At 35.9% G+C, this 10829-nt stretch overlaps 1 long non-coding RNA gene across 1 annotated transcript in view; it reads left to right on the forward strand.

Moving 5' to 3' along the window:
- Positions 1-4988, forward strand: part of LOC106875479 (uncharacterized) — a 30394-nt gene extending 25406 nt beyond the window's left edge. Inside the window, exon 4 of the long non-coding RNA XR_016243968.1 lies at positions 4550-4988. This is a non-coding gene — a long non-coding RNA (uncharacterized LOC106875479). The remainder of the gene's footprint in view (positions 1-4549) is intronic.
- The last annotated feature ends 5841 nt before the right edge of the window (positions 4989-10829 follow it).

Consider the following 10829-nt stretch of genomic DNA (forward strand, 5'->3'; position numbering starts at 1 on the left):
ACCAGAATGATGAAAGGCGAGATTGACTTACCTTGGAATTTGAATCCAGAAGGTACAAAACCCGAAGAAATACGGTAAAGAAATTTATTTATCCTCCGATTATCTTACGATTCTGCCAGCTTGTGTTGCCTAACAACGCTCATAATTGAAACACTATAGTAACTTTTAGTGGAAAACGATATCAGTCTTGTGAGAGTTCTTGTCGAGTGGTACGTTTATATGCTAAAGTATCATAGTGTATTCGTAGTGTTAAGTTCCAATGCGCAAGTACCCCATTTTTATTTTACAGACGTCGGCTTGTATGGGCATGTTCTGTTCGTGTCCCTGTAGCTTAATGAATCGGGAGAAATTTGTAAAGGTTATAGCTGTAAGCCGGGTAAATTCTTGTTCATACTTACAGGTGAAAGGAAGAATTATAACCCTTAATACGCTTCTACCTGAGGTATTAATTAATTTGCGATTTGGCGCAGAAGGGCAAACATACTGATACACAAACACATGCATACAAAATTACAAGCTTGCATATATACATACATACATACATACATACATACCTATATACATACATACATAAATATATACGTACATACACGCATGCATGCATACATATATGCATATAGGCATGCATACATACACACATACGCGCATATATACATGCAAACATAAATGCATGCATGCATGCATACATACCTACATGCACACATGCATACATGCATACATGTAGCACATAATAAGATCCACATTCGCAATAACATTCAAGCCTGCGCATATGCATGCATGTATGTATACGCTAAAGTTTATGTATTCGCATGTATATACTTGCTTCTATGTGCGCATGCTTATACATATGTTTAATGCATATGATTAGAAGCCAACCCCAGTTTGAAAGAGAAAAAAAAAAGAAAAAGAAAAATAGTTATAATGCGGTAGTAAAATCTGTAGCTAGAAGGAGCAGAAGAGATAGCCGTGTACTACAGCTGTTTCGAAAATCGTATGCAACTGATGAAAGTATTCACTGGACAGCTACAAAACACTCGTAATGTTACGCCAGATGCCCCCCTATGTGCTTTTGAAAGAGTTGTAGCACTCAGCTACCTCTCCATCCCTTTTGTTTACACACACACACACACACACACACACACACATATATATATACATACATACATATGTATATACTACATATATATATATTTTAATAATAATATAGATTTAATCAAAAGATTAAATGTGGTACTTAAAATGTTTGAGGCACTAGAATTTGGTAGGGTAAAAACCAAAAACAAAATCAAGAGATTTGGTGAATAAAATTTGGAGATAAGCAACAAAAAATCAATAGGTTATAGCAGTACGTACGTTTCGTACAAGTTCCATTTATTCATGTAGTGAGAACACCACATATAATTTACAATGAAAATGTACTCCTCAGCTGCATAATGACTTTCTAAAATGAAATTCCATTATGCAGCCGAGGAGTACATTTTCATTGTAAATTCTATGTGGTGTTCTCACTACATGAATAAATGGAACTTGTACGAAATGTACGTACTGCTATAGCCTATTGAATTTTTGTTGCTTATCTTCAAATTATACATATATTTTATATATATATAATACAAAGAATATATATGCATGTATACACACATATATGTACATACTTACATCTACATGTGTATATAGATGCATATCAGGGCACAGGACGTTAGAACAATGAACTACAGACAACGGAACGAACACATAGGAAAACAGATAGCCCTGTTTAGTGGGTCGATCCACTACTCAGGAAGAGACTATTCTAGAGTACGTTCTGCCTTATCTTCGAAACGTCTAGTTAGAATAGAGGCAGCTAACGAAGGATTAATTCTAAGTGGCTATCTGTTTTCCTATGTGTTCGTTCCGTTGTCTGTAGTTCATTGTTCTAATGTCCTGTACTCTGATATGCATCTATATACACATGTAGATGTATGTACAAATATGTGGGATCTATTTTAAAACGGGGGCGCCAGTTTTCATTTATGTTTTATGTAGTGTTTTTGGTACGGAAAGACTTTCAAACTTCGTATACTTATCTATTTTGTGTTATAGAACAGAAAAATATTTTTGTATTCGAATTTATTTCATGTAAAAAATTGTCTTATTTCGATAATTTCTACTAATCACTGACGTCTATTCAGTTGAAAACAGTTAGCGCTGTAACGGTGTATATCGTATTAATCCCCTAACCCTAACCCTAACCCTAACTAGACTGTTAACCGTAACCCTAACCCTAAAACTAAAACTAACCCTAACTCTAGAATCCGAACTCTAAAATTGTTACACACATAGATACGCACAGCGTAATTTATTATATAAACAATATATGCGTATAAATTACGATTAAACCGGATGAAATATGTCACAGGGAATAACATTTTTATGACCGCCCAGCAGTAAACTCTATTCAGCTGAATAGACGTCAGTGATTGGTTGAAATTACAGAAACACGACAACTTTAACATGGAATAACTTGCGAATTCCTTTTTTTTGTTAAGAAGACTAAGAGTAAAAGATGTTTTATATGACACATTCTACCAGTGTCCCAAGTTTCAAAGTGTTTCGTTAGTGTTTCGTTAAGAAAATACTGGCGCCCCCGTTTTAAAATAGATCCAATATGTGTGTATACATGCATAAATATTCTTTGTATTATTACATTGAACGCACACGTCCTTTTTGCAAGTAAGTTTGTACCTTATATATATATATATATATATATATATATATATATATATATATATATATATATATATATATTTAAATAATGAGGGTGAAAAATTGAATATTAATTTGATTAATAGCAATTTAAAACCAGTGGCTTAGCAAATTGAAAAATTGACAGATACAAGCAAGCACAACACACGCACACATACACACACACAAACACACAAACTCATACAAGCACAAACACACACACAAACACACACGCACACACACACACACACACACACACACAGAAAACAAGACATCTCTGTTTGTTATTCCAATGAAAGAGTCTCGTTTCTACGCTAGAAAACTTGCTCCATATTCTATTCACTCGTGAAAAATTTCGAGGAACAAAGCACAGAACGTGGGTGCACACACACACACACACACACACACACACACACACACACACACACACACACATACACCCCCCCCCCCCACACACACACACACACTCACGTACACGTACACATGCACACACGTACCCATATGCACATCCGTGTGCACACTTGTTACGGAAAATGCTTTGCCTTGTCAACTTTCCCAGAAGTGACGTGCTAACTGGTGTGTGACACGAATTGTCGTATAGTTTCAGGTGGAAATACGAAATTTCGTCTCCTGCTATGCCGCATATGGGGGATCGCATGATATAATTGAACGATTGGCCTCTTTACAGTAGTAGTAGTAGCAGTAGTAGTAGTAGTAGTAGCAGCAGTAGCAGCCGCTGAATCTTCACATCGGCTCCCCTTACAGAGTTTGTAGACCTAGATTTGTTGAGGTCATGGGTGGGGAGAATGTAACAAGTCTGATGCTATTGACTGAAGTTGGTTGTCGAGTTTTGTGGTGGTTATAGTAATGTTGATAGTTGAGGCGGTAGAGTTGGTGGTGGTGGTGGTGGCGGGGGTGGGGGTGAGGGGTAATTCTGGTGACGGATGGAAGGGGGTTATGGTAACGACGAGTAGGGGGTGGGTGAGGAGATGAAGCTGGATTTCACAGTGAAACTGCTGATGGTGTCGGTGTTATTTAGTAATAATGGTAGTGATGGTGATGACGAAGACGTCGATGATGATGATGATGATGACGACGACGACGACAACGACGATGACGATGATAGCAATGAAGAGAATGGTTATGATGACGATGCTAATGATAAAGAGAATTGGTAGAGGAGGAGGGGGAGGAAGGTGGTACGTATACATATATAATATATATTATATAGGTATTTGTACGTATATATACATACACAGTATATATACATATATATATATATATATATATATATATATATATATATATATATATATATATATATATATATATATATATATATATATATATATATATATATATATATATATATATATATATATATATATATATATATATAGACGCAGGAATGGCTGTGTGGTAAGAACGTTGCTTCACAACCGCATGGTTCCGGGTTCAGTCCTACTGCGTCGCACCTTAGGCAACTGTCTTCTACTATAACCTCGGGCAAACCAAAGCCTAGTGAGTGAATTTCGCAGACGGAAACTGAAAGAAGCCCGTCGTATGTATATATATATGCATGTGTGTGTTTGCCCCCTCCCCCCCATACATCGCTTGACACCGATGTCGGTGTGTTTACGTCTCCGTAACTTAGCGCTTCCGCAAGAGAGACCGATAGAATAAGTACTAGGCCTTACAAAGAATAAGTCCTGGGGTCGATTTGTTCGACCAAAGGCGGTGCTCCAGTATGGCCGCAGTCATTATTATTATTATTATTATTATTATTATTATTATTATTATTATTATTATTATTATTATTATTCAGGTCACTGCCTGGAATCGAACTCGGAACGCTAATAATAGTTTCATCCAAGAGATATGTGGGTCTCACAGAAGGAAATTCCAAAGCAAGATCCAACAATTACATCTTAAGCTTCAGACACAGGAATAAACGAAACACTACCAAAATTATCCAGTTATATATGGTTCTTAAAAGAACCTTCGTTTGAAATAATCTTGAAAAATTTGTTGAAATATTTCGTCGTATTAAACATGTGCTTGGAACATAAAAGGTTCATTCTAGAAGTTTTGAGACTGTTATAGGAGAGGCAGTAATAACTATCTGGATTATAGTAATTGTCTTATACGGCTAATAAGCTGACCTGCCAACTTTTTATTCTAGATTGAAAGAGACTGCTGTAAGAGTACAATTCTTTTGCACCAACCAATCTGCTTTTATTTAACATTGTTCTAAGGTAAATCTAGAGAGAAAAAATAAACATGCACATCCCAGGACCAGCACACGGTACCCGGATAATTTCCTCCAAGGAATATCAGACAAATCACCCATAACGGACTATGTTTTGGAAAACAACAATTCCTCATTCGAGGGACTATGGGAGCAGAAAAATAATTCAACTTTACTAGATGGTACTACACATAGCACGAACCAATACTAGTGGAAACGTCTAAGTTTATGCATATATATATAGAGAGAGACTATTCTAGAGTACGTTCTGTCTTATCTTCGAAACGTCTAGATAGAATAGAGACAGCTGATGAAGGGATATTCCAAGTGGCTTTCCGTTTTCCTATGTGTTCGTTCCGTTGTCTGTAGTTTATTGTTCTAACGTCCTGTACCCTGATATGCATATATATACACATGTAGATGTAAGTATGTACATATATGTGTGTATACATGTATATATATTCCTTGTATTATATATATATATATATATATATATATATATATATATATATATATATATATATATATATTTGTATATGTCTGTGTGTGTGTATGTATGTGTGTGTCTGTGTGTGTACGCATAAATATATTATATATATTACATATATGTATGTATAAATATATGTATATATAATTTTTAAGATCATTCTTTAAGTGCAAACATATATATGCCTACATGTATACATACATATATAAATATGAAATGTGTGCATATGAATGTATGAATGCATGCACCTATATATATATATATATATATACTCTTTTACTCTTTTATTTGTTTCAGTCATTTGACTGCGGCCATGCTGGAGCACCGCCTTTAGTCGAGCAAATCGACCCCGGGACTTATTCTTTGTAAGCCTAGTACTTATTTTATCGGTCTCTTTTGCCGAACCGCTAAGTGACGTAGACATAAACACACCAGCATCGGTTGTCAAGCAATGCTAGGGGGACAAACACACACACACACAAACACACACACATATACATATATATATATACATATATACGACGGGCTTCTTTCAGTTTCCGTCTACCAAATCCACTCACAAGGCTTTGGTCGGCCCGAGGCTATAGTAGAAGACACTTGCCCAAGGTGCCACGCAGTGGGACTGAACCCGGAACCATGTGGTTGATAAGCAAGCTACTTACCACACAGCCACAGGAAAAAATCTTTATAAGAATTTATCAAGTAGTCAGCGTGAAAAAACCCCATAAGGAAAAAAAACTCATCGTTTTTTTCCCATAAATATATATAATTTATATAAGGGCATTAACTATATAGTAGTTAATGCGTGAGGCATTACTATATAGTTAATGCCCTTTTATATATATATATATATATATATATATATATATATATATATATATATATATATATATATATATATATATATATATATATATATACATACATATATATACATACACACACACGCACACACACACATATATATATATATATATATATATATATATATATATATATATATATATATATATACATACACATGTATATATCTGTATAAATATTTATGCATATAAATTTACATACATATAAATACGTATATGTATATCCATATAAATATACATTGTACTCACATATACATCTAAACGCGCGCACACAAAATCACGCAAAACACACACAAACACACAAAACATGTGTGAATGCTTAAACATCTCATTTCTGTTTTTTTTTTGTTTTTTTTAATTTCCACATCAATTTACAATGTTCAACACTTCGTACGCTGCAGGTGTTGGCCGATGTTCTTTCTCTGCAGGATTACGTTTTACGTGTCATCGATCATTGCGCGCCATCTGGCACCACATGAAAGAAAAGCAGGATCTACAATATGAAGTCAATTATCGTTACACACACACACACACACACACACACACACACACACACACACACACACACACACACACACACACACACACATAAAAGTGTGGTGATGCAAACAGGAAAAATACAATTCAAAATTTTAGTATTACTCTTTTACTCTCTTTTACTTGTTTCAGTCATTTGACTGCGGCCATGCTGCAGCACCGCCTTTAAGTCGAGCAAATCGACCCCAGGACTTATTCTGTGGAAGCCTAGTACTTATTCTATCGGTCTCTTTTGCCGAACTGCTAAGTTACGGGGACGTTAACACACCACCATCGGTTGTCAAGCAATGGTGGGGGGACAAACACAGACACGCAAACACACATACATATATATATATATATATATATATATATATATATATACATATATACGACGAGCTTCTTTCAGTTTCCGTCTACCAAATCCACTCACAAAGCTTTGGTCGGCCCGAGGTTATAGTAGAAGACACTTGCCCAAGGTGCCACGCAGTGGGACTGAACCCGGAACCATGTGGTTGGTAAGCAAGCTACTTACCACACATGTATATTTTTATTAATATTTAGCAGAAGCTCAGCAAATAATAATAGCAAAGGGAGCGTGGCATCAAATTTTCGATCTATAACCTGTTTACCACTAATTTTGAAGCTTATGACCGGTGTCATGGCGGAAGAGTTCTACAACCATCTGGAAAGTAACAATCTACTCCCAGAACACAAAAGATGCAGCTGATATACGATGAGAAGAAAAGCTTGAATGAAGAATCACTGCTAGGCTTAATACAATCAGCGTATACATATATGTGTGTGTGTGTGTGTGTGTGCGTCGTGTATACATATATATATATACATATATATATGCATATATATATATATATATATATATATATATATATATATATATATATACATATATATATATATATATATATATATATATATATATATATATATATATATATATATATATATATATATATATATATATATATATATATATGCATATATGTATGCATATGTATATTATGTATGTATATGTCTGTGTGTGTGTGTTTGTGTGTGTGTGTGAGCATTCGCTTCATAGAACTCATTGGAGAATACAGGGAGACTGGTGTAATATTTAATTGACTCATCAGTTCGTATGCTTATTGTAATAAACTGAAATCTTCCCATGGGCCACATGAAATCTCTGAAAAACTGTACGGAGCTTAGCTTATCCTTTTCTGTGACTTTTGGCGGAGTCTAAAATATTCATCGAGCTTTCCCATCTGCCCCAACACGGTACTGAATAATTCATCATCACCATCACCATCATCATCATCATCATCATCATCATCATCATCATCATTTTTTCTGAGCCCTACGCAGTACTTTACGATGACACCACCACCGCCGCCGCCGCTGCCATCACCGCCATCATATCATCATTATCATCATCATCATCATCAGCCGCAGCAGCAGCAGCAAGAGCAGCATTACCGTCATTGTCATCATAGTTTATCCCGTGAAAGTGAAGATCTTTATGAAAGGAAGCTCTTGGTAAAGTCGAGTAATTATCCCTTCCGTTCAGCACCGGATTAACACTTAAGCAATCTTTGAAGTGCTTAGGATTTAATCCGGCCTTGCTTCAGTTATATCTCTTGAAGTCAAAAATAATAATAAACGATTGTAAATATATTTGCTATTGAAATAAAAAGTTCGTTTCGAATATAAGTTGGCAGAATCGTTAGGGCTTCAGGCAAAATGTGTAGCGGCATTTCTTCCTGTTTTACCTTTCAGCGCAAATACCGACTAGATCAACGTTACCATCAATAAAGTACCAACGAAGTACTGGCAAACTGACCTGGTGCTTCATTTTATCGACTTTTCACCCTTTCCTCAAAATTGCTCGTGCCAAAGTTAGAAAGTATTTGATGCAAATACGGATTTCTTCGTAAAGTTGTTGTTGTTGGCACTCCGTCGCTTACGACGTCGAGGGTTCCAGTTGATCCGATCAACGGAACAGCCTGCTCGTGAAATTAACGTGCAAGTGGCTGAGCACTCCACAGACACGTGTACCCTTAACGTAGTTCTCGGGGAGATTCAGCGTGACACAGTGTGACAAGGCTGGCCCTTTCAATTACAGGCACAACAGAAACAGGAAGAAACAGTGAGAGAAAGTTGTGGTGAAAGAGTACGGCAGGGTTCGCCACCATCCCCTGCCGGAGCCTCGTGGAGCTTTTAGGTGTTTTCGCTCAATAAACACTCACAACGCCCGGTCTGGGAATCGAAACCGCGATCCTATGACCGCGAGATCGCTGCCCTAACCACTGGGCCATTGCGCCTCCACTCTTCGTAAAGTACATATCTGCGTAAAGTAACTGACGTTTAGATTAATTTTCGGTTTTTGATTGGTGCTTGTTTTATCGACAATCGAAAAGAATGAAAATTAAAGTCAATCTCAGAAAGTAAGGCAATACTGCAAAGTGTTTTATCTAACCCATTGACGTTACGATGATTATTTTAGATATGATAGATTTTCCAAAAGATTCCGATTGGTGATTTTATCTTGGTCAGCTGTCCCTTCAGCAAGTTGGTTGAAAGTGCGACGAAAGTATTGGCTGCCGTGCCACCACGGCGTCCCTATGTCTCCATCAGGGTCTCAGGATTCAAAACGTATATGTATAAATATACATAGAAGCCTGTAGTAAATGATTTTGGTTGGTATTTTCCATTAAAGCATTATTCCTTGGCCTTACGAAAACGTTCAACTTCCGTCCATAGTTTGAAGAAATAGAATATCTTGAATTTTCTTTTTCCACATGTTTCTAACGGAGGGGTCATGGATTTGTTGTTTATATACCCTTACTCTCTCATATAGCCCAATGCCCGTTTCACTGATGTAGTATTCTTTGCATTCGGGACAGTTGGCACAGTAAATTAGGTTTCTGGATTTGCAATTCATATTTGTATTTATTTTTAAAATGCTGCTGTCTTTAAAAGTAATTTGTTCTCCATCTTCAATGTAATCACATGTTCCACAACGAGGTCGCCACATTTTTGAACTCTCTTTGTTGTTTCTCTAGTTGTAAATCTTGCTTGAGTTAAGAGCTTTTTTAGGTTGGGTGCTTGACATCTGCTATAAATTATTTTTGAATCTGTTATTAATTTGTTCATCTTTTTTATTATTGTTGAAGAACTAGGAGGTATCTTTTTGCAGTATTGATGAAGTCGTGATTTCTTGGGTTGTGGGTGATGACAAAAGGAATGCTTATGAGTTCATTTTTATTTTTGTGTGTTTGTTTTCCTCTGAGGTCTGTAGTTGTGATGTTTCTTGCTTTGGTGATTGCTGTGTCAATTAATCTAGTGGGATAGTTTTGTTCTTTTAGAAATATTTCTAATTCTGCATCTATTACTATAGTGCAAATTCGTTTTGCCATTTTCAAAGGCTATGTTTCTTTTGGTATGTGAGGAATGGGAGGAATGAGTGTGTGTCTATAGGTTTATAAAGATATCTGTTTTTATTGTGTTATCTTCTTTAATTAGAACTATGTCTAAATATGTTAATTCCTTTGTGTGTTGTTTCATAGTGAATTTTATTGAGGTATGTAAATTATTTAAAAGTGAGTGAAAGATTCCTAAGTCTTCTTGGTTTTTGGTCCAAAATACAAAACCAATTTGACCTCTAAGAAGCCATTACAAGTGTTGCATAAGTAGGGCTACTTTTTTCCCCATCGCGTTCCTTTTATTTGTTAGTAGAAGTTGTTGTCGAAGGAGTGATTATTTAATATAGGAATGAAGGAATTGACCAACTAGGTCAGTAACTTGGGCTGAGTCAGATGAGCCCATGGTTATATCGAAGAAATTGGTATATGAGTTGCCGGTCCAGTTATTATCCTTAAAGTGAATTAGAGTTTTCCTAGCAGCCAGGATGATATCAATGTCAGATCGAGAAATACGTGCGTACTTTCGAGCGAATATTAAGGCTTTATTTAAGAGAGTTAGTGATATTGAA

This window comes from Octopus bimaculoides, chromosome 13 (assembly GCF_046866305.1).
Source record: "Octopus bimaculoides isolate indiv1 chromosome 13, ASM4686630v1, whole genome shotgun sequence".
NCBI lineage: Eukaryota > Metazoa > Mollusca > Cephalopoda > Octopoda > Octopodidae > Octopus > Octopus bimaculoides.